Genomic DNA, 20,811 nt, shown 5'->3' with positions numbered 1-20,811 from the left:
GAAACAGTAAACCATATGGATGCAGAATGAATTTGTTGGAACAGATTTTGATCTGTGACAAAATATTCCAGCTTATTGCAGGGACAGAATTTGTTCATGTTGACATTGCTTTATAACACATCATTTAGTATTGTTCTAATTCATATCCTTTTTTCTTTGTTAAATATATCAGAAATTCATCTCACAGTTATGCTACAAGCACTTCTCTTTACCTTTAGTGAGCTAGCATTCCTCATAGGTGCAAAAAAAAAGCTTGAAAGATCAATGCTTTAAATGTTAGGATCCACAACATGGCTTACAGTGCATATTTCCTGATATTTGAAAGTTAACCTGGTGCTCGAGTGACTTAGTGAAGGCTTTTAAGAATACATTGCTTACAAAAAGAATAACTCATATTAGCTTTAATATATGGGTTGGTAGAACAAAAGACGGTCAGTGATTTACAATTCATTCTTTTGACTACTGTGGTGTTACATATCTAAAATTAACTACCCTCTTGAAAAAAGAGGAAGAAATATGTGTTTGTTTTTGACACAATACCCTATAGTTCTGATTAAATAGCTCAGTAATATTAAGGATGATGTCTTTATGTTTCTACTCACTGTAGAATCTCCTGGATATGTCTTGATAAAAAAGGAGAGTTCCATATTCAGTGCTTGCAAAATCTTTCTTTATAACTGTTTACAAGTTGTTAACTAAGAACAGAGTTCTAGTCACACCTGTGCCTCTATACACTGTAATATTGCTAAACTCATTGCATTTAAAACATTAAGAGTAGTCCTTGCTATAAGTAATAGATCCTTTTTCTTGAAGAGCAGACTGTCAGGAGTGCCCTGGGTGGGCTGTCAATACCTTTTGACCTATATGTTTCCTGTGTCAGTGGTGAGATTGTGTGAAAAGCTGTGGGTATTTAAGTGATTCTACATGAGTTTCATAGGTCTTGGATGGGACCCTGGACAGCCTGGTCTAGTATTAAATGTGAAGGTTGGTGGCTCTGCCTGTGGTGAGAGCATTGGAGATTCACGATCCTTGAGGTGCGTTCCAACTCGGGTTATTTCTGTTATTTTGTGATTCTATTCTTCTGTTTTGGTTTTAATTCCTAAAAATTTAAAATTATTATTATTATTGAGAATATTTTAAATATTAGAAGTGCTCCTGCAGCAAAACAGCAGCTTCTTTTAAAGAAAAGAGGGTTGGCAACACAGGAGAGGGAAGACTGAGTGGTTGTAATAAAAAACTCAAGAGTACACTTCGTTTTTTTAATCTAACATGTTTGCTTCTTTCTTTATCTAATTACTTTCTCATTAGAGAAACTAGATAGATGCAGTTTTAACAGGTGAATTTTTGAAATGCGTTGCTAAAAGCCTAATTGAATAACTGACATTTCAATCCATTGAAACATGAATTTATTAAATATTGTTTGCTTATTTCCAAAAACTACAATTCTGTACTACTTTTTTTTTTCATGTTAGACTTTTAGTCAGAAGTTAAACTAGAAGAAGTCTGGGGAAAGAGCCACAAACTTTTCTTTTTTTTTTTTTTATTTACTTAAAACTGTTTAATAATATATTCAGTTTTCAGCAAACAATTGCCCCAGTCATTTGGACTCTATGTAGATCTTAAGTGTTCAGTTGTATTACTGCAGTAGGGCTCTTTTCAGGACACGGGACTATGAAATGGCTTTATTCCATCTCACAAGAGAGTTCTACTAACAAAAATTCTTCGTAGGTAGAGTGTTTTTCTTCTTCTCAGGTACTTTAGAACTTTGGGGAAACTTGAACTAATAAAGTCCTTCCTACCTCTTGGCAATACCTAATAATATTTGCAGTCTTGAAGAATTTTAAGAGGGAAGCTGAAAACTGGCAGATTGCAACTGAATTTCCAGGTACATAAGTAAGGGGAAAACTAGAATGGCTTTACAATCTACTCATCTGCTCATTAACCTTATGCATGTTTTGCCTCACAATCCTGTCCATCATTCTATAAAAGAAACAGTGAAATCCAGAAATATTCCATACGGGATTTTTACTCCATTTATCTCACATTCTCCTCTGTTATTATAATGTTTGACATAAATGTTTTTAGATGAGATTTGCTACTGTCATGCTTCCCTTCAGTCCCCAAACAATGTCAAAACTATCTACAGAAGGTCTTGAAATACTTTATTTTGCAATTTATAACCTACAGTTTGCTATCTCAAATGAGATTCTTTGTGGAAATGACTTAATTGCACTTCTAAAAGTATATAGTTTAGATTTATGTTACTCTTGAAGTAAATTATTAAGATCTATTTATATTATGACTTAAAGCTACCCCAAAAAATCATTTCATTCACTTACATTAATTTCATTCTCTAACACTGCCTTCCTTTCTTGAAGGGCTTTTTTGTTTGAGAATTGTACACTAGTGATTCATCCACAATATTGTGCTCACTACTGTTAACACTGGTATACTGGAGGGGGAAAAAAAAAAAAAGGATTAATTAGTTAATTAATTAATTACTTTTGTTTTACTCTTTTAAATATCTTCCAAGCCAAAGCACACTCCCATTTGTATGCCCTGGGAAACATATTACTATCTGGTTGTCTGCTCCAAAACTGACAGAAAATGGCTGAGTACATTACCTGATTCTTTTTCATCTGAACAGAGGCATAAATCTGTAAAACCTAACATCCAGCCATCTTTAAGTGCCAAAACTCAGATCCAGAAGCTCATTGTGAGCTTAAGACTGCTTCTGGCACCAAATAGTGTAATGCCTGAGTACTGAAGCAAGAAGTAGTTGATAATTTGAGAATAGAGTTTTGCAGATGAGTTTCTAGGGGTATCAGCATGGAAGGGTTTTGGCTGTAGGCATGTATGGAGGAGAGATTTACTGCAGAAAAGATAATATAATTTGTGTGATTATTTCCTACAAGGCAAACTTAAGCATTGCTTCCCCCCTTACTTAGCATATGCCCTTTTCTGGCTTTGTATCAAAAGCTGTTAAAGACTTGATTCTCAAAAGAGTCTTTGAAGTGGCTATCTTCTAAAGAGCAGGCAAGGATGTTTTTCCATAACCTTTATGAAGCAAATGGGGATGTTGATCATGCATAGAGTGAAAAACATCGCTGCAAATTGGCAGAAAGCAATACTTAAGTTATAATTAATTGTATTTATTTTATGATAATCTTACCTTGACAAAGTAGCCTAGTACCAAATATTTTAGGTATTCTGGAAAACAGCGCTTCCAGTTAAATTTGTGATTGAGAGCTTAGAAGTAGCTGAGGGATGGACATTCTTTAACATTACCACTTTAATGTTAGAGTGTATGCAGATACAAAAGGTACAAATAAAATCATCTCTCCTCCTGTTTAGTTTAATAGAAGGAGCTCCAATAAATAACAGTGTAGATCATAATGTTGACTTTACAGAAAAGAAGACATTACATTCTAATGAAAAACCTGCCATGAATCATTCATAATTTGCTCAACAGTAATTTACACATGGCTGCACTTTATTGTGTTGAACAAAATGTAATCAGGCTTGATGACCTTTAAGTCCTCTTTTAAGTCAGGTATCTAAAAATGTGATCTGCTCTCAGCAAGGTCTCTGAATTCTCCTTTGTACTGTGCTTTGAAATAAAAAGCACTGCAGAGATACAATTCATATCCAATCTGTGGACTGACAGTACATTTTAGCATTTATTCTCAGCTTTGGTCGTAACTGATTTTTATTTAGCTCATGTTGAATTGTGATGTATTGTATTAGTGATTAAGGAAATGGTGCAGCCTGGAGCCAAAAAAGACAGAATATAAAAGGCATCTTCATGAAAAAAAAAAAATAATAATAATATAAAAATAATAGGAAGTGCACAAACCATATATGAGCTTTATCTTAGAATACACTAGCAATGTACTAGCTTCATTTCTGGAAAAGGGATACTTAGTGATAAAATATGATCTGCTGGTGAGAACGGTGTACTCTTTAGGAAGTATAAAGCTATGTTCTTGTCTGTGCTGGCAAAGAGTGCAGAGGTCCTGGTAGGTAATTTTAAACAGCCAAGGATTCATAGTAAGCCACAAGAAAGGAGCGGAATTAAACTCACTGCACTTCTTTGAGGAGAACACAAACTTTGTGTAGTCAGAATCACTGTCAGCTTCAATAAAAGCAAAAAGCAGAAAATATCTCAAAATGTGTTTTTCTCGTTAAAAGCTTTCTCTTGGGGTGCATTAATTGTTCTGTTTCTCTACTCCCTCACTGACATAAAGTATAATGGGGCTGAAACAAAATTTCCACTCTGAAAGTTTAATTCTTTCCTTGCCATGTTACAGCATGGCATACCAGACTGGTTCTGTAGCTGGAATGTGGTGCTAAGCCTGTGTGACACGTCACAGGAGTTCTCAAGCAGCTTCAGTTCTAAATTCTAATCTAAATCTAAAATCTAAGTTCTAATAATACTAAATTCATACACCTGCTCAAATAAGTAGGTGTATTCACTGCATTCCAAATTATATTCAAGAAAAATAGTATGTGTACTTGTTTTGTTCATAGGAATTGTTTTTTAAAAATTTGACCATGGTCTCCAACTTTCTCCCATGAGGATCCATGCAGAAAGAAAAAAAAACTTTGCTCTGTACCATTCCTGTTTGTGAAGGCACAGTAGGCTCTTCTTGCTGCTTACTTCAATATGTTTTATGTGCATTACACTAGTGACTAATGCAAGCATATTGGCTGTCTTCATAACAGTTATACTAACTTTGAATTTGGGGAGTTCATCAAGTGTTTTAAAATACATTTACATGCAAGAAGGCCCAAACGTTTCATGTCTTTTTCACAGAATCACAGAATCACAGAATGGCCAGGGTTGGAAGGGACCTCAAGGATCACGAATCTCCAACCCTCCTGCCACATGCAGGGCCACCAACCTCCACGTTTAATGCTAAACCAGGCTGCCCAGGGCCCATCCAACCTGGCCTTGAACACCTCCAAGGACGGGGCATCCACAACCTCTCTGGGCAGCCTGTTCCAGTACCTTTTACTTTTAATTTTTAATTTAGTAGTTTTTAATTTAGTTCAAACAGTTCTCGTGAGTTAAAAGGCTAGAGTTTTGTCAACTTTAATTAAATTAAAAGTGTCATCATTAAATGAAAATATAAACTAGCTAGCAAAGTAAAAAAGGAAGTCACTCATAGATAATAACAATTTCAGGGTTCTTCTTGAGATACATCTGAGGTGGTATGTTAATCCAGTTGTATTAATGTGATAAATCTGATTTCAGATTAGTATAGTCACTATTTCCAGAAGGGAAAAAAAGCAGGAAAAACCTTCTTAGCTTGCAGTTTTTCATATTCATCCTTGAGTTAAAAAAAAATAATAATACTAATTACTCTTTATTTTTTTCAAGGTGAACACTGGTTTACACGTTAACATTTATTTCTGAGCCACACAAATGTATTATTTCTTCAGTTTCAAAATGCATTGTATTTGGGGATTTCTTGCTTGATCCTATTTAAGTCTGCCATCATGCTAATCATTGTGAACCTAGACTGACCTCTCTACTTTGCATAGTGGCCTGGGGAATTTGTACTGTCTATGAACAGCAACTCTGCCATTCAGTCATGCATGTTGGCATTATCCTTGTGTGCCCACTATTCTTTTCATTATAACTCACCTGAAATGCCGTTATTATGATTCAAGTACTTACTCTGTGACTCATTGTCTCAAGACAATTATTTGCCAGCTTTAATGTAGGAAAAAAGTATTGCTTGGCTTACTACTTAAAAATTGGTGGACTTAAAAAGGGTAAATATGCAAAATAAATAAATTGTGCTTTATTTGTATTTATCCAAAATGTTGGAACTAAAAAGTTGGCAGTTTGTATAAGTATTGAAGTCCAATAAACATGCATTCTTAGCTGAGCTAATGCACATCATTTACCTTGTTCAGACATTCAGAGCTTGCTTCAAGGAAAACAAAATGCATGGGATGCTATGGATGCAGAGAGTTTTCTTTTGATATACATCACATAAATTATAATATACAGGCTGCATCACTCTGAAGATTGCCACAGTATTCTTTGTTTTAGCATATGGTCACAATCTGACAACCAGTAAATTAATTGAGCTATGTTGGCTTCATGTCTTTTATTCAGATTAAAACCAAGTATGAGTCACCTGCCTCATTAACAGAGTCATTTCCCTTTTGCTGACTATCTCCGCTGGTCTGACTTCATTAAGATTGCATTGGCACAATGACTTTTTCTACTTACAGGTCCCTAAATGAGCCATAAACAAAGTTTTGTCTTCCATGACTTTTTTAACTATTAACAGACAGTGCTTCCTCAGGCAACCACCTTAGCCAGTTTAGGTGGGAGTAACCTGGGGGTGGTTGAGAGCTTAGAGTTGTCTGAACATGTTACATGAAGAAAACTTGCCTATGAATCATCTTAGCAATAGTGTTCTCCAGCATCTAGATACGCAATATAAATACAACAGTATATCGCCTATGTTTCCTATTCTCTATCAGAAAGGATGTTACCTAAATACGGAAATTGGTATTTGAGCTGATTGGAACCTCTGTTCACAACTCTGTATTGCATTAGTCTTTTTACTAGACTAGACTAGACTAGACTAGACTAGACTAGACTAGACTAGACTATCTACTATGCCCAGATGTTTCCTACTCCATTCTGCTCAGCCCAGCGTCACCTTTTTACCACAGTTTGCAAGTCAGCCCAGGTGCTGTTTCAGCAGTAGTGCCAACATAATGCCTGCAGCTGTGCTTTGACTTGGCCCTCAGCTGGAAGCCACTGCATGCCTTGGAACTGACCAAGTGCCCCCAGCTGCCAGTCATCCCACTGATTTGGGATTTCAGCTGCACATGTGCAATACAAACCTTTAGTGAGGTGTTGTATCTCTGCTTATGTGACATTCTCATGCTTTAGTTACCCCTCTCTTGAAGGAGATCTCGTAATAGAAGCACTGAAGGAGGACTCTTAGCTTTGTGCAAGAAAAAGCATTGAAAGTAGAGATTCGCTGCTTCCAGAGGCTTTTAGAAAATAAACTGTTTCTTCTACTGGAAAGAAGAGGTCTGTTTTTTTTTTTATTTCTGGTAGGTGTTTTTCTTTGTCTTGCCTAAGATGGATAGAACTCTAGCAGGCTGGAATTATAAAATACTTATATGTTTTATGTATAGATATATATGCCTATGTATTACTTGAAACTTTATAAATTTGGTGGAAAGGATTTCTTTTTAGTGCTGAAGATTTTGGGTACTCCTTCTGTTGGTGCTTTTTCTTCTTCTTTTCATCTTACTTCCTTATGAACTTCTCCCTTCTCTGTGATTTAAAAGGGGGAGGTGGGGAATCCTAAAAATATCTCTTTGTTTGATAGTCGTTATATTTAAAAGTACTTCCCAACACAGCGCTGTATATTTGTTGGTTTGGATTTCAGTATGGACAGGAATTTCTCATAATTAGTCTACAGCATTTTGAGGGCATATTTCCTTTTCCTTCCACTTGTCCTCAAGGCTTATTTGGGAATTTAGTTCCTTAAACTACTCACGTCCCGAAGAGTAGAATTGAGATACTCTCTTTCAGCCGACTTTTGCTTTCATCCGGATGAAACTGTTTAACATGAAACATGCTGTGGAATTATCTGACTTGGGAGAGTTTAAGTACAGCTGGTGTCAAATATGCATCAACTCTTCTCGGTATTTCTGTATTTATTTATATCTGTCTGTTTGCATTTTACCATAAGTAACAGCACTCAGGTTGATAGAGTACAACTATCCAGTAGCTGATTAGTGTAGCATTTAAAGAGAAAGTTCAGCTAGTAAATATCTGATGTTCTCAGCAGGAATCAGACAACTGAAATCACTGCTAGGAGTTAAGGGAAAAAGTGCAGTTAATAATTTGTAGATATTTACACCTTTGCTGGTTTCTTTCATGGTACAAAAGCATTAGTGAAAGTGACAGAAACAAGTTATGAGCCATTTACTTGGGCTATCTGGGGGGATTTAATCTCACTTGGGTCATGAAGTTGAATTCTCTGGGAATTGGTGTTACTGTGATAGGCTCTATCTGAAGGCCTGGAGCGCAGAGATAAGACTTTAAGTCCAGCTGAAATTAGAAGCAATAGAATTAACTGGATTGTAATGCTGTAAACCTTTTGGTTCAGATCCTGAAATGCCTCTGGATAGTAGTTCAAATCTCTTCCAGACTGAAGTTTAGCTTTGGGACCTATATGCAAGACAAACATTAGCAATGTCAAGGACTTCTCTGGAGCATGCACAGTGAAATAAACCTTACCTGATTCAGCATGCTTTTCACTGTTATGCAGTCTTATGTTTCTCTTAACACAGAGTGGAGGATGAATTGCTTGTTTCAAAAGGCTAATTTTCCATTTTGCTGGCACTTCAGTGTGATTATTTCTTTTAAAGGAAGACTAGGAAAGTTGTTTGAAAGGTCACTGCTTTTATAACAAATGAGGCAAGACTGAATGTGGCTGTCATATGCATATCAATTAAAGATAACAGGCATTGTTATCATGAAAAACATTAACCAGCTATAGATAAGCTGTTAAGGATTTAAGTGTGTTTTTGTTGTTGTTTTGCTTTGGTTTGCATTTTCTTCCCTTGCTCAGCTTGAACCCAGTTCATTTTTTTTTAAGGCAATGTTTTACAAGACCATATGAGTGACAACCTACTGACACACGTATATTTTCCATTAAATGGAGGATTTTTCCTGTGATTGTACCATACCATTAAACAAAAGTGACAGTGCATGAGTTGATAGATCATTTCTACCATTACATGAAAGCTGGGAAGTTAATTGCAAACTACGATTGTAAAAGACAACAATTTGTTTCTTTGTGCTTAAAATCAAGTGATTTCCTCTAGAGTAATAGGAAATACAATCTTTAAGTATGCTAAGTAGAAGTAAAATGTGGGTTTTGCTTGAAGTATGGAACCGGTGTGTTTTTTATGCTGTTTGTAGGATAGATAGTACTGGTTCTGAGATCTTGATTTTTTTTTTTTTTTTTTTTTTTTTTTTTAAATTATGATTATGTTTGTATTTTAAAATCTGAGAAGAAAGCCTTGTTCTGATTTCAATGGAAGCACACTTATAAAAGAAGCCAGTAGGACAACTTCAGTTTGTCACTTCTGTAAATATTTTGTGCTATTGTTAATAATATTTCTTATCTTGTATAAAATTGTAGAGTGTGCTAAATCTAAAAGTACATACATCTTATCAGCTCTTAAGAAATAAGAAGGAAACAGATGTATTGTGGGTTCAGAAACTGGTGGACAAAAAAAGTATAATTCCCAAAGCTGCCCAGTAGGCAGGTGAGAGCTCTGAACAGAAGCCTGTTCTTTTGTTTTGTTTTTTCTTCATTATGTTTTGTTTTACTTTCCTGTGTTTTTGTTGTTGTTGTTGTTGTTTAATTTGATTTTTCAAATCCCTGTCCAGATCGACTCCTGTTAGAATCTGACTGCAGTAAATTGATTACTACTAACTTGCCTCTTTCTCTTTGATAATGGAATTGTGCTCAGGGCTCATGTGACTCTATCTCAAAGCGATGACACCCAATAGGAATTTGTCTGATGTAGTATGTAGGCTTTTGCTCTAGATAATTAAACACATCATTATCGTGCTTAAGCATATATCTATAGTCTTTATAGTGGCAGAAACAAAGTTCTAGAGTATGTGACACCTCTCATAAGTTGAGAGAAGGTGAAGAAATTTATGAAGATGATTAATTGATTTCCTTATAATAAATGAAAGATTCGGTGTAGTTGAACCTTGATTTTCATCAGGCACGCTCACTGTATGGCATCTATTGTACATTTTCAGAAGGAGATACTTCCTTTCCCTGCCTGCTGTGTGCACTCAGTAGTGGTGAAGAGATTGCACATGCTTTTTCTTTGCAGAGACAAGCCATCACCTAAGATTATAATCATCTTGTTTGCAGAGTTGCAGTTTTGAGCTATTGATTGCTCTGTAGGTGTAATATCTGTTCAGACCAGAAGAGACTGAATTGTGAAATAAAGACCATAAAATAACAGTGAAAAACAACTTATGCAGAACAACCTAATACAGAAACTGAAGATTAAAGAAATGTTTAAGAACTGGACTAGTGGAACACAATTATAAACAACAGCAGAACAGAATTGAATATATTGCTGGCACGTATGTTTGAGGAACTCTTGCAGTTTTAGTAATACATAATGTGCTGCACATCTATGTTCTGATTAAAATTAAAATAGTACTAGTTCTAGATCTGTTTCATTACTGCGTCTTAATATCTTATAGATAAGTCTGGTAATGGTGAATGAAAAGTAATTATTAAACTAGTTCATATGCACTAAAATGTGAATTAGTCATAATACTAGTTGTAGTGAATCACCTCAATTTCATTTGTTTTACATTTGGTTTACACTGAGTTGCAGGCAAGGAAAACAATATCGTAATGATAGATACTGACAATCTTGCATAATAAAATGCTAACATAATTTAGTAATTTGTTCTCTTTGTGACAAAAGGCAAAGATACTAGAAGAAATTGCAATAAGAGAAACTGTCTTCAGAATAAAACGTAATAAAGTCTGTGGAAATGCAGATGAGTTTGCAATGCAAGGCAGAAATACTGAAGATTAAATTTGTTTCTGAGGGCTTGCTCATTTAAAAAAAACAAGGAAATAATTAGAATATTTAGTATATAAGCTGAATGCAAGTCCTAACCAGCATAGATAGAATATAGCTGTCATTTCTTCAAAAGTAAAATGCTTCTCACTTATATTGTTGAGAATTCAGTGAAAATCTGAAGTTTAACCTGAAATTAAATGATATCTTATGTGGTTTCTAGGTTATCTATCCTGAATTATGTATTTTCAGAATATCTTGGTAGCAGTTACATATTATTTACCTTCATTTTTTTATTATTATTATGTAATATTTACCTTCACATAAGGTAAACATTGGCTGGAATGACTAGAATATTACTCATTTTATATTTAAGAATCTTAGAATAAGATTTGCAAGAAAACCAGAAATTAAATCTGGAAAAGCACAGATGAGCCTGAAACATGATGCCTTACTCACTTGCCTTTTAAAACTCACAGGTGTCTCTCTCCTCACAACACTGGAACGTGGGAGTCTGATAGTTATCAGAGTCCTATTCAAGCAGGTCAGCTCCTAGAAATATATGAAGAATTCATACTGGATACAAAGAAATTAGACATTTCTTCAATTTAATGTTTTTCACAGAGACGTTCACAGAGATCTCTTATGTACAAACAAGATTGAGTTCTTGCAAAATTCAAGGGTAGAGGCCCCCCTTTCATACTGAGGCCTCTTCAAGAGCTTCTTTTATCAGAGCAAAAGTTGGCTTCAAATGCTTCTTTAGCTTGAGTTTGTTCACCTCTTCTGTGATTTAAGTGAACACACAGGGATGGACCTGAACACCTCCAGGGATGGGGCTAATGCCTCAAGGCCAGTCTTGATGGGTTCCTGGGCAGTTTGAACTAGTGGGTAGCAACCCTGCCTACAGCAGGGAAGTTGTAACAAGATGATTTTTGAGGGCCCTTCCAACTCAAGCCATTCTGTGATTTTTTTTATTTTTTTTTCCATCTGTTCTGGTTAAGCTGTGCCAGCACGTAGAATATGATTCAAGAAGAATTCCAGGATGGAAGAGAAGGAAAAAAGACTGCAGTCTTTAAAGCGTTAGCTTTAGGAGTAGCAGTTATCTGTTAATCTGATAATAGGTTACAGGAATGTACCTCAGCATTAGCTGGTGGTGTTACAGTGGCTATTTTGCATCAAATTGAAACCTCCCTGTATATTCAATACCGTGATATCAGTGACAGTGTCCTGAACTTGTGTGTTGGATTTCTAGAGGTTATGCATCTTAATTTGGTGGAGTTAGCAAAAGATGACTTAATGCTTGTTGGCTTCAAAGAGTTTAGCATAGCAGACCAGATACAGATAAAATGAAGGGAGAGTAATCTGAATTAGATTGTTAGATTTTGAATTTTCTGCTGTGAGAGGAGATCTTGTACAAGATCTCTTGTGACAGAATAATGGAACAGTTATACAGCAGTTTTACTGTAAGGAGGTGAATGTTTGTTTGCCTCTTTCTAATTCCTGCTTTTTTTTTGTTGTTGTTTACTAGTTGGTCCTTTTGCTTGTTTTTTCTTTATTTCTTCTTAGACTGTCACACCTGTTGGTGTGGTATACATGGCATACACCATGGGTGTATGTTAAGACATATGCCTGCCAGGTGAGGTTTATGTCTTAAAAGTGGAATCTTCAATGAAGTTTTTACTTTATTTCTTCAACACAAGTTAAGTGCACAAGCAGAGTGGTTAAATAAGCATGTTATTTTTTTGTGTGTTAGGATCATGCTTTTTTTGTTATTATTATTAAACAATAACATTTTTGCAGTGTAAGCATAAATGAATCCTGAATAAAACTGAATAATCCATCAGACATAGGGTTTTCTGTATTTCTGAACACTGAAAGATACATTTGCTTGTAAATAGCTTAGTGGGTAGATGAAGTTTACAACTTTGTCATCAAGAAAAAACATAGCAAGGTTGGCAGTACCAGGCTTTAACATAATCTGTATTTTGATTTTTTTTTTTTAATCTTTTTTTTTTTTAATGTTGATAACCTATCATCTTTATCAACATACTTGTTGGTAACAAATGTTGATAACCTATCATCCAAAGTGTGTGCAAGGATTTAGAAATACTGTTGTTGAAATTGGTACAGTTGTGTCTTTCAGAGTTTCTTATGATGTGTAAAATCAAAAATAGGCTGTATAGCAATCTATTTTTTAGAGGTACTGTAGTGCGTAATCTTGATTTTACAGTTTCATATAACTATAGTAACTGAAAAATTTGCTTGAGCATCTTAAGGAAGTTGTCTTGCTTGTGGCCCCTCTGTGTTAGACTTGTGTTGATTAATTGAGAAATTTATTCTTAGAATTCATTAGCATTTTTCTGTCTTTTTTCTTTCATGAAATTATCTGGCATACTTACTGTGTTGGCGCTCCCACATGGAATGAGTGAATGGATGAGCTAAGGACTCCATTGGATGTTGTCTATAGTGGGAATGCTCTAGCTTAGCTCTTTACTAAGAAGCTTTAAAATCCTTCTTGAGGAAAAATGTTTGAACTCAAATGATGTGACGTGCAATTATCAAATTTGAGTCAAATTAATATTGCAGTGTATTAATTAATCTCAGTTTTTTATTTATCTCTATGGTTTATTACTTTTGTTTAACTACAAATCAAGTTAATTTGTGTTGCAAGATGTCTAACTAGCTCTTGGTTTTTGTATGAACTTACTTCAGACTTACTGGGTATTTATTTTTATTTTTCCTTGTGTTTTTGTGTACTAGTTTACTGAGTTTATGCATTTCCTATGTGAGCAGAGGTTATGGATCTTTGGATTGCAGTGCTGTCCATATAATCCTAAGTAAAACATGAAATTATTTAAATATTTCTGTAGAGTGATAGATAAATTTGTGAGTTGAAATTGTATCATTTGATACAGAATTTTAGCTGTAACTCAAAAACGAAAAACTTAGAAAATGTATTTTCTTAGTCAACCCTGTTCTGAAATACTCTTGTGGTTTACAGAATCACCAATGCTTTTTCATACTGAATTTCGAATATCTTCTAGAGTCGCTAATGCATGAGTGTCCAGCCTTTTGGACTGAATGAAGAGGAATTGTTGTCTGCGTATTTATGTAGGTTGCACCAAAAGTGATGTGTATGATTTCCATGGAAACTACAAGTGGGCACAATGACGCCATTTAATAGAGCAGGTTCCCAGCTACAAAATTTTTATATATTTTATATATATATATAAACATTATATATTTATTTTCTATAGTTTTAGCACTGTCACCACCATTAGCTATGTTTTATTGCCAGTGATGAAATATAGTCTGCATGCCAGACTCGTAAACATTTGCACCAATGCAGGTAACTCGCTGTCACTACTGCTGAAACGCACTGCCCACTTCCACTCTGTGCTCACATCCACTGTTTGATCTCCATGTACATTCAGCAAGCATTGATCAGTGTCAGCAGGTGCCATTTTCTATGCATGGAGGAATTCATTGACACCTCTTTGCTTCGTAGGCACTTGTCTGTCAGACTCCATTTTGTCAGATTGCCCCTCTGCTGCTGTGTCGCACCATAACAACATGTAAGAGAATATTAGTGGGAAGGTTTAGGTTCTACTGCCATACCACCAACATCTGCCTCCGGCATTGTGGATCAAATAGGAGGCACTATTTTCAGAGCAGGCCTGTTAAAATATGTATAGTTAATATATAACAATTACTTATTTTAATCTTTAGAGTTTGTATTAAAAAAAAAAAATAATGCAGAAAACCATGAAACCAGTGGAATATTTATTCCTGTTTTTGTGAAACTAACATGTCTTGTTCAGTGGCAGAGTTTGCAGTTCTTTAGTGAGCTCTCAGGGTTTGTCAGGTTTTTGATGAAATTTTGCTTCTGTACTTCATCCTTGAAAACAGTTCACAAATGTACATACTGCCTAAAAGCAGTGACATGAGTAAGGTGTGACTGTGAAGTGATGGCTATTTCTCTCTGCTAAGAGAGGGCTTATAAAGGTCTGGAGAAGACATGTGATCAGATTTTTTGGCTGAGTATATTAATGTGTTTAAACCTTAACCACCCAGTTTTGAAGAGGCAGAAAGACTTGGGACTACGAGACCCCAGATATGCTTTGCCTCCAATGGCTGACATTCCCTCAGAGCTCTGTGGCTCCTTGAGGCTATTTGAAGCCAGCTGAAGTGCTTCAGCTGGCAACTTGTGGGCAGGCTGCTGAGGTAGCATGGGCTGAGATGGCACTGCCCACCCTTGACCTCGATTAGGACTCCACTTTATAAGCAGTCTCAGTGAAGGTGGAAGCAAGCTTCTAAGTGACTGAAAGGAACTGGGGCTGTTTAGTCTGGGGAAAAGGAGGCTGAAGGGAGACCTTATTGCTCTCTTCCAATATCTGAAAGCTTACAGCAAGAGCAGGGTTAGTGTCTCACTCCAATTTATAGGAGGGAGAGGAGGTTCTCTGATATGTGTTTACCCAGCGTGAGATTAAGAACCTGGTTGGTCTGACCAGTTTATTACAAATCCTAATCAGGGAGATAGGGAAGAGGAGGATGGACACTATTACCAATTAGGGTGATGAGGAAGGAAAGACAGGCAATAGAAAATAGAGGAAAGAAGCAAGAATTGCATAAAGTGGGGAGAGTCACCACCAGGATCCAGCAGTGGTCCCGTTTGCACGCCTTCCAACGGTCCGAGGCAAAAGCGCAGGGGGAGAGCAGCGGCAGCATGGCTGATCTTAGGCAGCTAGAAGGAACAGCGACAGAGTAGGACCAGGAAGAAGCCACAGAGTAAGTCTGGGAGGAAGCAGCAGGAATCAGGTAGCAGGCCCAGGAGAGACTGTCAGCATGCAGACATCAGCTCGTGAGGCTTCTGATGGCAGACACCTCTTCTTCTTCATGAGGAATCTGTTGTCAGAAGCCTTTCTGGGGAGAGCAGCAGCAGCATGGCTGGCCTTAGGCAGCAGGCAGGTAGAGCACAGAACAAGTCCAGGAGGGAGAGAGACAGGATGTGAGGCTTGTCATGTCTGAAATCTTAATGTCATTGTTGTAGGTCCCCTTTTTATCCTCCTTCTTCTGCTAGCTTGGCATTCCTGGGTGCTTGGGTAAGAGTCTGTGAGTGTGCACTACTCCTTGAGATGGCCGTCTTCCTCAAGATAATAATACAATTCATGTTCTAGAACAAACTATGAAACAATAAAAACCAGAACTTTAAAAAAAAATTCTTAATGGGATTTTTTTCAAGCAATGATACCTATAATTAGAAAGGGAAAGTAATGATCTATAAAATAATGATATAAATTATTTCACTGCAGTTACCTGCATTTTCACATAGGTATTTTATTCTGTGATCTTTGATTTGAAATGACTAGCATACAGGGAGTCTTCCTAATTACACAACTTCATGTGGCTCAGCAAATTGTCAGCTACTTCATTTCCAATGATTTACGACTATTGACATAAAACTGTCAATTGCTAAGTAAGTTGAGCAGTCTGCAAGGAAAATTTCATCATTAAGATGACAGTATAAATCAAACTAGTAGATTCAATCTTGTGAGGACTTGAAATGTGATTAACTGTACTTCAGTATTATTTTTTCATATGAGTAAAGCTATGCATGTGCTTTATTGTTCTAATGACCAAAACCAATAATAAAACAGGATGGTTCTCAGCTGCTATGTCTGGAGGCCAGAATTTCCCCTCCTACTGGAACTGAAAGCAGTTAACAGCAGGGATATCTGTGCCAAGTTATGACTGTGGAATGACAAAAGTGTTGTTTGTTTGTTTGTTTTTGGTTTTTTTTTCCAAGTAATCCTTGCATTTTGAGGAATCTTCTCATTTCCTCAAGCTGCTAACGGAAGCTGAGAGGAGGATCCATGCAAATGTTAACTCTTCATATGCTCTCATTTAGACAGGTTAATAGCCAGTATTTTGCAGATGTGCTTGCATGCCTTACATTAGATTCAGCCCTTTTTTAGTGGCTACGCTGACTTTAAACCCTCTCAAGTACATAGAATTATTTCTTACATTGCTTTAAAAATCTTTTTGCATTAATGCTTGTTCCTTGGTTGGATCGTTTGCTCAACATTTTCATGATTTATATTTCTCATGTAGGTATTAGCAGGTACAAAGATGTGTTTTAATGATATTCTTCTGCATATTGTTCACTAGGGGAGAATATAAAGCAGGAAAAACACAAAGCATGAAGTACATGGATAGTTTTCAGTCTTTTAAATGATTCAAAGCCTTTGATGAATTACTGGATTCCATTGCTGACCTTTGTTTCTGACCTTTCCCCGACTTCACAGGTGGACAATTCTGTCAGCAACTTCACGTTGAATAATTTGTCGTGTGAGATCTCTAAAAGTACTTCTGTTTGCAGAGATTTTCTTGTTTTTAATGTTTGGCTGAAATCCAAATGGTTCTACAATAAGAAGTTAGTTACTGGCTATGGGATGGCAGGTATACTGGGATTACAGTGTACTGTCTATTTTGCAGTCCACCAATAGTGTATGGCAGAAAGCATATACGTTTCCAGTATTTCCCTCATACATGGAAAAAATACCTTCATCATCCCTATCCTTCATATACTATGTAGGAGATTCAGTTCAAATCTGATGTGCCATTTGCTGATTTTTAATTTTTTTTCCCATGTCTTGCCACTCAAAAAAGTAAAGAACAGCTGCCATATTCCTGGAGTATGAAAGTTCCTGTGGCAATTTGTATGGGAAATATTCAGCTGCATTTGACATCAGCTTTTCTAAATTCAGTGATATACTGGTGTTCTTCCTATAGATCTTTATCTTGTTGATTTCTTATGTTGTACACCAGAAAATGTCTGCTCTGGTATATTCTTGCATAGCTTTTCTTTGTGATTATGCTCAAGAGGTGCAGTCAGTTTAATCTTGCAATCAGAAGGCTTTGTCCTTCTCACAGCATGTTCTTGATTAATGTAAACTAATAATTACATGCACTAGAGCATGCAGAATTGTAACAACACAAGTGATTGACTGGCCTGCATTTTGACAGACTTTTCTAAGACTTCAGAAAGAGGAACAAAAAAAAATTGCATTTCAAAATGCTTACCTTACCAAAATTCCTAATTTTATTTTGGCTCAATTATAGCAATGAAGCTTAGTAGTGCTGTCATTGAAGAAATATTAAAGCTCATAGTTCAGTGTTTTTCAAGGACACGTCTCTTTTTCTGGTTTCTGAAAGTGGAAAATTTGAAGTCTAACAAGAGTGAATATTATGTGAATCCTATTCTGATTTCTGTAACGATATTTTCTTGATCATATTTTGCAAATCAGCTGCTGCACTTGCAAATAGTAGGAATCTGTGGCATAATCGCTTCTTAGTGTTGTGGTTTTTTTTTTTTTTTTTCTGATTATTGACCTGGTCCTGCAAACTATTGAATACTTGGGAACATTTCTATTGCAATTATTCTAGTGAAGTTAAAGGACTAAAAAATGTAAAATAAAAAAATTGGGCTTGAAATAGTTTTTACTTATGGAATCAGCATAATCAGTGCCACAGCCAATAAAATTTGCATAACTGCTTTTACTCATGAAACTCTTAAATTACCTTACTGTGTAGCAATTGTGGGAGTCTGGTGTGTGTACTGGCATGACACTGCTGACTTCGGAAGTCTTAATATCATGCAGGTAAAAGCAGAATTTATGATTAATAAGGGATGATGTAACAGGAAGGTTTACTATTGATATTACTAACAGGACTAGAAAATTGTGGGTGTTAGGATGTTTGTTTAAAAAATAATAATAATAATTATAAAGCACTTTTTCTTTTTACTACTTGCCCTTCTTTCATAGCACCCATCCAGAACGTAAATTACATGAGGGTTATCCAAAGATATGAAATGTAAATATTTGAATCATATTTTTCCAGTTTAGAGGAATTAATAAATGCATGCAAACAGATGGGAGAAGGAAGAAAGGTAGATTTTAAGGAATGTTACCTTGTTAGTCTTGCTTGTGTTTGACAAGTCCACAAGTAGTGCAGCATCTTTATGGAATAAAATTATGTCCTTGAAAAGGAAAAATATAAGACTCCCATTAGCAGCCACTTGACCAGATGATGGTAGTGGGTCTAACATGCTCAGTAAACCAAAAGCTTAGACACGTATGAAAAAAATGATAATGGAATGTTTAAATTGCTGCAATGTAAATTAGGTAAGCATCGAGTCAGTCTGTGATCCGAACATTAAGCTTTTAGGTGCTGTCAGAGTGTTTTACAGAAAAGGGGTTGAAATAACCTGCAAGGGAAGATCATACAGCATACCTCATTTGTAGTATTAAGAGCATGTGTCCTTTCACAGTGATCATGATATATTTATGTTTGGCATCATTCAGCTGTATGAGAAAGCCATGTATATTGTGCTTAATTTCAAAAAAGAAAAGTGGCAGATAATTAAGGGTACTTCCTTAGAAAAAGTCAGCTGAAAAGAGTTAAATTTTCCAGGAGATGTGGAAATTATAATAGATTCAAAAATGACGTGAACAGAAATTTAAGGAGGACTGAAAGGAAGCTACAAGGACTAAACTGTGGGGAGAGAGAAAGAAAAAGAAAGGAAGGTTATTAGAATCAAGGAACTATTTCTCAGAAAAGTATTAGAAATAATTGGGTTAAAAGAAGTGGTTCAGGTGATTTAAATATTTTTGTGAAGTTATGCAAGTAGATAAAAAGGCTATAACTGGAAAGCAGCAGAAAAACGGTCAAGTTCTTTTAATGTATAACAAAAAGCAGATTTAGTTTTTCATCTATTTATGGGAATATACAAGAGTGTATGCAATGGAGGAATGGAGGAAGTATCCATTAGAAACCCCTCTGTGGGTTTGGCACAGGAGCTGTTGTTGGAAGGACAGTTACTGGGGCAAATGAAAGGAACAAACATATTCAGGGTTAGACAGTGCTCAAGAGTTCCAAAAGACTCAATATGAAATAGCAAAACTTGGAACAGAGTTTAAAATCTCTTTCACAAAATCCTTCTGGTGTCGTAAGATCACTAAGTGCAGGATGTAGCTGATGCTTAAAAGAATGGAGAAAAGTTTCGGGATAAGTCCAGGAAGTTGGGCTAGTAAGTCTGAAACATGGATTGAATGACATAGAAGAAAATACTCTAATGTGGAGAATCTGTGAATACGTAAATGTGTGGTGTCAAGGATAACTTGGACCTTTTTTAAGGTTTGGTCATGACTCTACAGCATTCCTCTTAAGAGTTCTCTGGGAGAGAACAACTGTGTGAATGAGACATAACAGTTACTACAAGGTACTTGGATTTCCAAGATACTGATATAATTTCCTAATTAGTGGCTTTAAGGAGACTAAATTGTCATGTGAGACTTTTGCATGGACAGGCAATTTACTGAATGAAAAAAAGGAGAGCTTAAATGACCAGTCGTCATAGGGGAGTTAGATGAATAATGGCATTCCCCAATACAAACAAATACACCTTTTCGTGCAAAGCACACCATGAATCGTATAGAACAATGATGAAGCTTTTCCGCAATAAATACTTCAGTAGAATAAAAAATGATGTCTGATTGAAGAAATGCAGAATGAAGATCTTAGGATACTCAGTTACAAGTCGGTAAAGTAGCAGATAGTATTAAATGCTTGTTAATATTAAGTGATATGCACTGCTAAAATTAACACAGATTGTATATATACATGATGGATTTTGAGAACTTAAAAATCAGGAGTGATATCTAGGAGGTATGACAATTCCATCTAACTGCTACCAGAGTGCTTAGTACAGGCCAGCAAAGTCAATCACATTTTAGTAATTTTTAGGAAAGAAATAAAGAATGCATTCAGAAACTCCATCTTTCCATTTGCCACTGGAGGACATAAGTAGATTTTGAATACTGCATAGCATTTTGGTCCCAAACGCTCTTGAGATTTAAGAGTATTAAATATTTTATTGATATTTTATTAGTTGCTCTTTTCCATATGTGTAGGTATATTTATGCTTCATATCTACTTGCCTGGCTAATTTTTATTGTATACACATTAAGTGTTAACTGATGTGAGATTTAATATTAAAATAAATGCTGTTAGTGTTAATTTTTGAAATCTCTTATATGCTGGTATTTTTATGAATGCTTCTATACATGTCTTTGTATATGCATTCCTATTTGATGTATCTTCATGTTAGCTGTAATATTTTGCGATGCT

The 20,811-nt window shown here is 35.7% G+C and overlaps 1 protein-coding gene across 1 annotated transcript in view; it reads left to right on the top strand.

Moving 5' to 3' along the window:
• Positions 1–20,811, top strand: part of PRKN (parkin RBR E3 ubiquitin protein ligase) — a 678,907-nt gene that overhangs the window by 288,045 nt on the left and 370,051 nt on the right. The window lies entirely within an intron of this gene.

Source organism: Lagopus leucura, unplaced genomic scaffold (genome assembly GCF_019238085.1).
Source record: "Lagopus leucura isolate 7727_CA_CO unplaced genomic scaffold, USGS_WTPT01 Super-Scaffold_73, whole genome shotgun sequence".
Classification (NCBI taxonomy): domain Eukaryota; kingdom Metazoa; phylum Chordata; class Aves; order Galliformes; family Phasianidae; genus Lagopus; species Lagopus leucura.
This window is presented reverse-complemented; position numbering and strand designations above follow the sequence as displayed.